Source organism: Buceros rhinoceros, unplaced genomic scaffold (genome assembly GCF_000710305.1).
Source record: "Buceros rhinoceros silvestris isolate BGI_N320 unplaced genomic scaffold, ASM71030v1 scaffold16571, whole genome shotgun sequence".
Taxonomy (NCBI): Eukaryota; Metazoa; Chordata; class Aves; order Bucerotiformes; family Bucerotidae; genus Buceros; species Buceros rhinoceros.
In genome coordinates this window covers 35,758-47,775 of record NW_010396112.1, presented here as the reverse complement: position 1 = coordinate 47,775, position 12,018 = coordinate 35,758, and positions in this window count along the sequence as shown.

Genomic DNA, 12,018 nt, shown 5'->3' with positions numbered 1-12,018 from the left:
GGGGGGTGGGGGGTGGCGAGGGGTGGTCCAGGATGTGCCATGCAGCCGGGACCTTGTCCTATTGGGTGCGCTGGCACCCAATAACCCCAGCAAAGACCACAGGGAACCAGTTTCCCCACAGAACCCACACAGTCTATAGGGAAACTCGATGATGACAAGGTTTGCTCTGAAAGCCCTGTGACCAAGGGATGGCAGCTGGGACCCTCCTGCCTGCCCGGTGGGCTGGGAGATCACAATCAGCAGTCAACAAAGATGAAGAATGGCAGAGGGAGAAATCCTGTTTTTTCTCTCAAGAAGATGTTTTCTCTCCTTTATCTCGTGCACAAGCTATCCAGGCTGTGTGTAAGTTTAGCTGTCAGTGTCTGGGATGCTTAATGATTCCCTTCTGCTCAGCGTCCGAGGGCAAACCCAGAAAAAGTGGTGGCTGCAGCAGCACCAGCAGCAGCTCAGGAGCTTTAGAGAGCCAGGGTGGTGAGGACCAATCCTTCTCCAAAAGTCCCTTTTGAAGCCCAGTTCTGTGCTTGCTCAAGGGCTCTGCTGGCTCCTGGTGCTCAGGTTGAGCACCCAGCATGTGGGACTGATGGATGACTGCTCTGGCTTGGTTAACTGACGTCACTAATGGTAAATAAAGGCTTAATCATTTGTGTAATCTTTCCTAATTACCAAAAAAAAGCAACTACTCTGAGCCCACCCAGAGGCTCCAGTGTCAAACACTTCTCCCTCTGGTGATTGATGCTGGGTCCCCAAAATTCAAACTGATAGGAGCATGTTGAGGGAATGCTGACGGGCAGGAGAAGGCACGCTGGAGGGTACACGTCAACCTGCACATCAGGACTCGCTGCACCTCATCCCCAACGCAATGAGAAGAAAAAGCTCTCCGAAATGTCAGTCCTAGGAGCTGATGCTCCTCTTCCTTCCGGCCAGGATACCCAGCTTTATTGCCAAGAAGCTCCTTTTTCTCTCATTTTCCCTGGCTGTTACATGCTTTTCTTCCTACAAGCATCAAGTGCTATTCACCAGTGCGTCCCAGGTTTGGAGGTCTCCACGTCTGTTCGGTCCTCAGTGCAAACGGGGGAGGTAGTTCTTTATAATGTGACATCCTTGCAGCATGAGTTGACTCATGTTTTTCAGTGCTCACTTGCAGTCTGCTGTGCATGCACGATCACACTGATAATTTTTTGGCTAACGATGGTATTAAATCATCAAATAAAAACTAATGAAGAAGAGAGCCAGAGGATGGGATGATGATGAGGGGGAGGTGTTCATAGGAGCAGAGGGGGCCAGCCATCATCCAGGCAGGGCCGCTGAATTTATGTGCGAGTTAATTAACATTTTGATTAATTAAGCATGGCTCATTGCAGGGATTCGTTGATGAGAAGGCAATTTCAGAGCTGGTGCCAAGCAGAAGGAGGTTTCTCCAGGTCCCATCCTGCCCTCGTTGCGCTGGTGTAGAATACAAGTGTCTCTTAATCTTAAATGCAATAAAAAGAGAGAATAAACGGAGCATATTTGAGGGCCCTGGCAGCCCATTGACTGGCTGCGGCAAATGCCCGAACAAACCTCCCTGCCCATGACAAGCTTTCTGGGCCATTGCAGTGGTTAAGAGAACTTGCCAAAACCCAGCATCTGGATCCCCCAGCCTACCCTTACATATACAGGAACCGCTGTATATACACGGCATGACGAGGTTACTGCTGTAGCGACAGCGATGGCCACATTACTCATATGCAGCCAAGTGCTGAATCATCTGGGTCACCTTATGAGACGTCATCTATACTTGTCATATATGTTTAACAGAAGGAATATTTCCAGGATGTTTTAGAGAGCATTAATATCATTTATATGTATTGCTTCTTTTATCCCTTTGCGTAAAAAGCCAGGTGTATATTTTTCTGTCGTGAATCCGGCCACTCGGGACTTGTAAAAGAGAGAAGAGTTATAGCTCAAACATTTCAGAAATCTCTAAACTGCACCTGCAATAGTTTCCTCATCCATCACTGTGCTGTTATTTTAAGTTTCAACTTCCTGGGACTTCCCAAGCCTCCTAGCAAGCATTGCATGCCCTCTCCCCACACCCTCCTAGAAATCAATAATCACAATTAGGAAGGTGTTCCGGCTTCTCCACGGGTGAAAATCAGCCCAGCACCAGTCCAAGCCACCAAGTCCTGCTATTGTAGACCAGTAGAAGAGCTGGCATTAAATTCTAGACTAGGAAACACTTATCCGAGAACCAGAGGGATGTGAATGATTCTTCCTGAGGCACTTCAACGTCTTCTCCTCTGGCTCTTAGAGTAGGAATTACAGGGACTCATAAACACCGAAAATAACCTGATTAATTCTATCTGAACTTCAAGAAATGAGGTGGTCAGGATCAGAGATTGGTACTTACTGAGTTCAGTCTGTTTTGCCTAGCGCCTGGTGCCCAGTTTTTTTACTGATATTGCTTGTCTTCAGTAAAAAACCAACCACGTTGCTCAGCTGGCTCACTGTACTTTAAAGAAGTGCATTTGGCCTCATGAGAATGCATCAAAATTTTGATACTTAGCAGAAAATAAAAATATTTGCACTCAGTTCATTTATAGAGCTGCACATAAAATGCTCCCCCTCAGGACATATCCAAGGAAAAGACTAGAAATAAAATATAAATTCTAAACAGCAGTAAAATGTTTATCGCTTTGGGGGTTATGAGTGTTCAGCTTTTATTACTACGAAAATCAATTTACTGAACTTGGGTTTACTGCAAAATCACAGAAGTGAAAACCTGAATTCATTTGGCATCCGTGTCTTCATTGCTTCTCCCTTCCCATGCCCGGGAGAGCCATGTCCCGCACAGCTCCTCTCTGCCTCCTCCCTGCCATGGCTCCTCTCCTGATAACGGCTCTCCGTGGCTGGCAGCCTACCTGGGGTCCCTCTCACCGGACCTCTCTGAGAAGGAGACCAAGAGTCCAACCTGAAAAAACAAACCCTGAAAAAAAGAGGAAATGGCCCGTTTCCTCCATCAGGGTTTTCGGTTGTGTTTATGACCCCGTCGTGAGCCGTGGTTTGGGATGGGGATGCAGGATACGGCTGAGAAAAGGGGCTGCTAAAAGCAGCCTGGGTGTGAAAACCCTCACGAGACCTTTGCTGTAGCGGAACCGGATTATTCGCTGGAAAGCGCAAATCCGCATGTTCAAAATAGTGATTCCAATGGTCAAAATCGTAAAAAAAAATTAAGAGCATAGCAGTCACTTCACTGCGACTGGGTATCATGCAGTGCAACCCAACCCACCAGCGAATCCCAAGTAGCCACTCCTCTATTTTCATTCCTGGAGCTAAAATCAACACACGTTTTAACAGCTAGTGGAAACCAGTGCAGAGTTTGGCCAAAGAGCTTCAACCTTACTGTCCCTTAGCTGAGGGAGACACCCATGACCAGGCTCTCACGATGGTAAAACCACAAATCCTTGTCTGGCATGTTCATTTCAAGATCCAGTTCTTAGTAAATATCTCACATAAAGAGGATTTCAGCCGTGCTGATAATTTCTGGAAAATTTTTTTTTCCAAATTAAAAAAAAAAAAGACAAATATTGAAAGATGTGAAGATGGTTAGGTCAGCTCTACAAATAGTCAAAGCAAATGTTTTGGGAGCGATGAGGAGGATGAAAGCTGCCGACCCGAGCAAGTCAGCAAATAGCTGGGGATAACAGTAAGTTCCAGGAAGGAGAGGAGCAGCTCGGGAGAGTGTGTTTGGGGTGGGAGGGTCGAAATCCTACCTGATATTAGTAACAGTTTGGTCCACTCTCTGTGCTGAAACACGGCCAGAAACACACGAAAACAAGGTGTGCCAGCTAGGCTGGGTACTGGGGTGCCAACTAGCTGGGTTCCTGCAACCCGTGATAACGGGGTTCAGGGCCAGTACCACTCACCACCCCAGGGTTTGCACAGGGGAGTTTCTCTTTGGGTACAGGAGATCTGGAAGCTGGCACACACCCGTTTCCTCTTCCGCACTGCAAAATATAGTGAGGTGCCCAGATTTTGGGGTGTGGGGCATGTCTGTCTGGGGTGACCAGTCAGCAGCCCCAGTGCAGTCCCTGGCTCCACGTTTGGGGGGACCTTGTATAAATGAAGTGTTCTGGAGTGAGTCTCGGCATCTCCCTGCAGAGCGCCAGCGGTGCTTGCCAGGGCTGCAGATTGATGGGGGAGCCGTGGACAGGGCGATGTAAACAGCCACGGCTCCCTGCTCAGCGTCCGGCCCTGCTGCCCCGCTGCCGGCTGGCCCAGGGGCAGTGGGGCATCCCCTAAACAACAGAAAGGGCCAGGGACCACCGGGTCTATCCCCTCCCTGGGACCACACAGGCGGGCAGGGGGAGCTTTGGAGATGCAGTGCTGGCGCTGATGATGGGCTGATAGTTTCAAGCCCCATTTTGCCCCTGCAGTGGCACCCCCATCCATCCCTGTGGCCAGCGGCATCCCTAAGCCTTTTAGAGTAGTGTAGCACAAACAGCCTTTGCATTGCACTTTTTTAAGGTTGGCACCATTTGCTTCCATCCGTGCTAAGGGCATAAGGCCCACGAGACAGCATAGATGGCGGTGAAGGGGATGCTATCCCCAGCACGCTCTGGCAGGTTGAACAGGATCCGCTCCAGATGAACATAGGACTTCCGGCTTTTTCCTTACACCTCAACATCCCTCCAGCAGTCCTACCCCAGGCGAATTTTTCAGTTCTTGCACCAAAGCAACCCCTCAAGGTTTATCTATCTATCTTGCAAAAGATGGAAAGTGCTTTACAATTTTTCCAGAGGTCATCTGATAACCCTGTCAGGCTTAATTGTGCTATAAGCAAATCCCACCCCCTCCGGCATGGGGTGGGATGAATCAATCGCGAGCGAACACTGCTGACAGACCCCACCAACATGAAAGGCATGAGCTCACAAATAATTTATTTAAAATATGTGTGATGGAGAGGATTCTTTTCCATTTCCTTAGGAAAAAAAAAGTTTTCTTGGCTTGCAGGGGAGCAAACAAGAGATGGGGGAGAGGCATTAAACTGCAATGAATCACGGCGGAAGGGTGGGTGGGGATGCAGGAGGACAGGCTGCGCTGTCTCCACTGCTGGCACTTGGCCCTGGGCATCGTGTTGTACTTGGGATTCCAGGGACCCTTCAGCCCTCGCGGGATGGCTGGAGGGGCACCCGCCCGGGATGCACGGCCATGCAGGGGGCTGTGGAAATGCCTCATCCCCGAGGCACCGTAGCGGCACGTTGGCTTTTTTCAGCTGTTCCCCCGCACTGCTAATAGCTCTGGATTTTGGGCCGTGGTGTCCTGCCTGCTCTGCCCAACGTAGAGCGCTGCCTGTGCTTTCTGGGACCGCTAGCTGCTCGCCTTCAATGCACTGAGAGTTACTTCTTGGCATGAAGTTCAGCACAAACCTGCTAGGCTGATTCCAGTTTTCCCAAGAAGGGGAGCTGTCCCTGTCACCTCCAACGCGCCAGATGATAGGTTGGTGATGGAAACCTGTAACTACACCCAATGCCCTTCTTCAGATGCCCAGAACCATGCAGGGGACCAAGCCACCCATAAAACCGTCACAAACCCATCATCAATGGGCGATTCCCCCTGGGGATTTGCTGCTGGGCACACACGGGGCTGGGGGGAGCCATGGGGCGGCCCCAAACATTGTTGAGGAACTTTCCAGGGATCGCATCCTGCTCCAAAGACTTTGCTGTGACACTGTCTGTGTGAGCAGGATCAGAAAGACTTGATGGAAAGTTAGTTGTTAGAGGAGTATTGGTGCTTTCCAAGGCAACAAGGAGTCCACAATATATATATCTATTAAACAATATTTCAACCTACTGCTTTCCAAAAAGAAAATGATAGATTATATGCAGATTATTTAATAGACATCCCTTGCATGAACCAAAGCCGCCCAGCCACTCGCTATTCCATCAAGACGTGATGAATACCGTGATCACACCAAGCTAACTCTATTTTTTCCCATACAACTATTGCAGAAGGGCCATTGGACCGAGCAGTGGTTGGACTCAATGATTTTAAAGGTCTTTTCCAACCTAAACAATTCTATGATCTCGGTTCCTACGAGATGGGGAGAGCCCCGCAGAGACAGCTCACATTAAATACGGGAAATGACTGCCACCTCCAGCCCTCCGCCTGCTACTGGAGCCAGCAGCTCCCGGCCCTCCTTGGGTGACTGGGGGAACCTGGAAACTTGTTTTACCGCTTGCTTGTACCAAAGATATAAACAGTGGGGCTCCGAGAGCAGAAACACAAGATGGCAATTAGCCCAGAGCTATTAGCCATGCCTGAATATCATATACTCCAAGCTTCCTTGATCCACTGGAATTTATATGACTGTTAATGGGGACTGTAAATTGCTGTCAGCGGGGATAACTCCATCCCTGCTTTTTTGGAGGGATGGGGGGAGCGGGGAGGAAGAGGGGAAGGTGCCCTGAGATGGACACGAGGAGATGTACAACAGCTTTAAGGCACTGCTGTCTAGTGGCATATAACAGATAATAAAAATATGGTTTAATTTAGAATGTAAGGATATAGTGTCAAAATAAAATGTCTCAAGGACAAGTAGGGAACATAAAAAAGTCATAGCCCATGCTGTGAGCATCAGCTGCACATCATAAAGATACATTAATGGGATATTTCTTTAAAAGAAATTTTCATACTTGGGGGTTTTATGAGAAATAAGAGTTTAAAATATTAAAAGTGGAAATTTAATGATTGGAGGGGGAAAAATGTTCAGATGAAGGAGATGGGAATGGTAAGAGCACGGAAGCAAAGCGCTTGCACCTTCGGTGGTGCCAGCAGTGATCGAGGGCAGTGACCTTGCTGTGCTGAGCTGGGGTCCGCACCAAGCCAGCGTGTCAACCCTTCCCTCTACCCATTCTGCATCCGCAGGAACCAGTGGGATTTGTTATTAAATGGGAACAGAACCAGGCCCCGGAGGCCAGAGATACAGGCACAAAGTGACTTCTTGCTGCAAAGACCAGGCAAGCAAAGCTGCTTAAACCAGACCCGCTTGTGTGCCAGTGGGCAAAAATAAAATCAATGAAAAGAACAACACTTTGCTGTCATATTCAAATGCTGAGACAGAAGCGATTAATCTGGATTATCCTTTTTTGATTACAGGCTTGGAGAAGTGTCCTGGGAAGAGCCCACAACATCAGAACACCTTTGCAGAACCAGTGGCTTAAAGCCACAGAAAACGATCTCTGAGCCTGTGGCCAGTCTTCCTGGGTTCATCTGGGCTCAGAAACCATCAAGAGACCCACGAGTTTGTCTTTATCGGTTTAACCCAATGACTAAAATATCCCTTCCTATTGTTGCACTTCTCTGTCAGCTGCTGGGAAGAACAACCCGGCATTTCCTTCCCCCGTCCTGCTGCTAAAGCCACAGGTTTCCGGGGAAAACTCACACGCCCAGGGCACTTCTAAAACCTGATCTCCCATACGCAGCCATCGATGGAGGCAGCTGTTGAGGGTGACTGCTTGTAGGGATGGTTCTACCATGAATTTCAGTGACACTAACATCCAGGGGTCCGGAATGGAATCAGGGTACTGGGATTCCCATGCTCTGATTTAATACTCATCTTCTAGATATTTATCTGCATCTCTTTGGGTTCCTTAGAGGTGAAGAGCTTTTCTTGCAGAGCAGCAGGGTCCAGGAAGGACAGGTATCGCTCGCATAGATTGTGCTTGGTATCTCACGTGTGGAAGATGCTGCTTATCTACCTCTAGCCAAACACAGGGGACCACGTAAAGAGAGCTCAGATGCACGGCCAGCCCAGCCCCGGGATGGAAATCACAGCTCTGCAGAAAGAAGGACTAAAATTTCACCCATATCTGTTAGAAAGGCGTATTTTCCCCCAAATATAAAGCCAAATTTGCAGTGTCTTGGCCACCATAAATATTAATGCAGAGCGTATTGTGCTTGTGTGCGGTAACTAGTCATGATGCGTGAATATTCACACCCTGCATCTGAAATCTCTCCCAGGGCACCCAGCGCCCATCAGCAAACCTTGATCCCTCACACGAAGCAATCCCTCTCTTCCTGGATTTAAAAGCTGTGCTCAGTCCAGTTGTGGGAAGATTGCGATTGCGAGCGTTCCTTAGTAAACTTCTGAGGAGGAATGTCCTTAAAATGAACCAACGCCCTGTTCTTTTGGTCTCCTGATGCCATAACAGCAAATCTGGGGAACATTTGACACAACTGGGCTCTCCACGAGGCTGAAGGTGGCATCGCTCTTCCCCATGGTCCATAAAACATGCCTACCATCATTAGGCTGCTGCGAGCATTGTGTGGTCCATTATATTTTATGCCGGTTTCCTAAACATTCACAGTAAAATAAACTATGATAACACTTCATAAACATTTTTCTAACATGCGGAATGTTTGACACGAATTTCAGCTATTTTAAAACTAATAAACAATTGTCAATCGGATGTTGGAGACTAAGCAGAAGCCACAACTGTTCTTATGGAACATCAAAGGCATAATAAATATCTGATTTTTTTTTTTTAAGCGAGGCTTTTGTACTTTTGCTTATGAGCCTCTGTCAGAGAGCAGAGGGAGGAGTGCCGGGCTGTGTGTTACTGGCTGCCATGCTCAGGGTTTTGACCGAGAAGTAGGAGGCGTTACACTTCATAGGGTCAGACTGCGCTTAAGGAATCTCCTGGTGTTTGCAGACGTCAGGCTCTTGCTCGGCTTGCTGCAGACACGTTTTTTTTCCTCCCAGTTGAAAGGCACCTTGCAAAGCTGTTTGCAGCCTCCCTTGCTCTGCCCACATCGCTTCTGGGGTGAGCATGTCCCACAGCCCTGCCTGGCCCCCAAGCCAGCACAATCAGGCAGGCTGGGGCTGAGGGGCTGCCTGTAGGACATGGGTCACTGGGGAGCCGTGCAACGAGTCCGGCCGGACTTACAGGGAAGTGGTGGTGGCCAAAAGGGTGTAACCTCCTTCCTGCACCCACCTCTCCCAAGCTGATACACATCTGCAAGCAGGAGCAGGGTAGGGGACCAGCGGCACAGTGACGGCCACACCACTCCCTTCCCAAAGAGCAGCCCTGGAGGACTGTGCATTGCTGCAATGCACAGAGCACAGAACCAGGGCACACGTGGGGTCCCTCAGCATCCAGGGCAGTGCCACCAAGCAGGGTTGGAGCACGGGACCAGAGCCCCATGGCCACCCCTAGCACTCATAGCTCCTCCCCATTGTAAGTCCAGCCTTTTGATCACCCGCTGAGTGGGGAGAGGAGACAGCTCAGAAAAATATTTGTCAAGAGAAATACAATGTCAGTGGAATATTTTTTTCCTGAGGAGTGCCCTGGATTGGAAAAAAAAAAGCTCATTTACAATAACAGCTCATTTAGCAAGAGATAGTCTGTCTCCTTTAATCTATTGTTCGTGACATTGCAACTGGTTAAAGGTTTCCCAGTCTGACAACAAGAGCTCATGAGCTCTGAAGAGGAAACTACCATCGCTTAATATTTATCTCTGGGCACATACATCAGGAAGGAGTCACCCGCGGGAGCGGAGCTATCAGGCCCGTGTTCATCTCTCTCGTGCCACGAAGGATGCGCGATTCCAGACAAGATGAAAGTTGTCCCCCTGTTTGGGATGATGGATGGTGGCTGGTGTGGGGGGAGGACTGCCAGGATAATCACACTGCTTTATAAAATGAGAGAGTTTTGGAACCAAATCTAAGGGAAAATTGTAGAGTCTTGGGGCCGGATGCACTAAAAGCTCCAGTTTTTGTCATGACACAAGACAGAAGCACTGGAGAAGTCCTTTAAAGCCACCCATGAGGCTCATGGGGGCTTGGGATGCTCTTCCCAAGCTGCTACGGAGCTGAGGGACCCAAGTGTTGGGCTCCTGTACCCTGAACAGCTCTACCTCCCTGGAGCCCTTCTGCCCTTACAAACCCCCACTTGATAAATCCTCAGAGGTCCAGAAGAGGAGAAACCAGGAGGGTACAAAGCTGTCGAGCAGATCTCCACCCATTCCCCAGTGCTTTCTGCGCGTTCCCAGGGAAACCACAGCAGGGACCCGCTGCAGCCTCTGCCGGCTGGACCTTGCTTCACTCTGCCAGACAAAACCCTCTCTAAATTTATGCCTTGGCCCATGCTGCCTGTGCAGCAGCTCTGTGCTGCTTCTTGGGCTTTGCTTTAGTCCCGTCTGCCCTGGGATGTCTCTTCTTGCAGGCGCAGCCCTGCCTCCTGCATCCATGCTGCTGCCATCCCCCTGCACTGGAGCTGCGGGAAGGTTTTTGGCTGCTCCACTTTGCCTCTCCTGTGCTGGCTGGGATGAGGTCGGCACCCAGTTTTTCCCACCGGCAGGAAAAGGCTGGTGAGCCCCACCGGAGCCAGTCTGGCTGCTTTTGGCCGAGCTGGGCGCTGGGGCAGATAAGTAAACACTTGCAGCTCTGACATAAATTACTTTAGTCCTTGACAGCAGGACACTGACCAGGGTCGCCTGATAAGGGAGGGAAAGCCTTGCATGTCTCTCAGTCCCACTCAGATATTTCACAATAAATGTCACTGGGAAAGAATAGACACTTCTGTACCCATTAGGCAGCTGCATGTTCCTGTCACCTTGAGAAGAAGGGACGCATTGTCAGAGCTGTCGGAGCAGGCAGGAACCAGCTGTTAATCTGCTCTGACATCCTTTTTCACAGAGCAAGTGTGAACGGGGCGTTGCAAAAAAGCCAGTGGAAAGGTGATTAAAAATGAGCCCTCAGTGAACACCCACGGGGTCTGTCACTGCGCCGCTGATGGGGAGTGTTTGCCAGGTGACCAGGATGGAGACCTCACCTCCTCCTGGTTTCAGCTCCATCACTCTCTGCAGTTGCCTCCTGCCCGTGCCTCAGTTTCCCCTCAGCAGGGGTCACTTTGCCAGGGGCAGGATATCTCCCTTTACTTCTGCTGGAAGCTGGAGTACATCAGCTGGACCACGGATCACCCAGATCCTCCTTCAGGGCTGAGTATTTACAACCAGGACTGGTTTCCTTGAATGGCAAAGATGATTGTCAAAAGATGAGCTGGATGGACCAACATGACATCCTCTGGATGGGCCCTGGCAGATGTAACAGTGATACCTGAGGATGCCACCAGCTCCGGCTGGACATGGTGCTCCTCTGCTGTACACCACTCGTGAAAACCTGCCTGTGCCTTCAGCAGCAGTGCTCAGCAACCTCCACCGCCCCGGCTGAGGGGCTCCTACTCCTTAGGGACCTTTTGCACGTCAACTATCATTACAAGGGCTGCTCGCCCTGATGCGATGGTGTGGTACAGAGGTGCTGGTAATGAGTAACCAAGGAGTTAAATCTGCTCAGTGGGTGCCTCTGAATTGAGCTCCCGGTGTGTTCACCTGGGAGAGGCCCTGGAAGTCACTGTGGCTTCATTGCAGGCGGGTGAGAGTCCTGGAGCCTGGGCAGGGAGCAGTGTGCCTGCTCTTCCTCTGGAGCCCTGGAGAAGTGGGATGCAGGACTGAAGATGTATTACATGCTCATTTCAGACTTTGGCTTCAAATTATTTCCCAAATGAAAGACCCCTGCCTCCACGCCCTCTCCTTTTCTTTGCAACGTTATTGAGCAATGTACAGATTTCTGCAGTGAAAATGGGGTTTATTTTTGTCCTGATGGGTAAGATCACCGCAGACCCGTTCCTGGTCTCGTAGCTTGTTGCTTACAGCGAGAGCTCGCTGGCCCAGCTGTCTCACCATGTAAATCACCTGTACTGCCAGACCCTTCAGCTGTTCTTGGATCCCTGCGTCCTGCAGATCTCCAGGGCTTTGCTTCGCAAGGTCCCTTTTATGACTTCAGATATTAGGAAATCTTGGGTGGAAGACATCTGCTTAGTGTCTCACGCATTTAGGATACTCATTAAATGGCTATTTCCCTGTTATCTCATGTCTGATCTCTGGAGAAGGATGCTGGTCAGCTGCTGCAGGCTGCCACGTCTCACCAGGGACCCACCATACCATGGGCTCTGCCCCCCAAGCCCCCCCCACACCTGG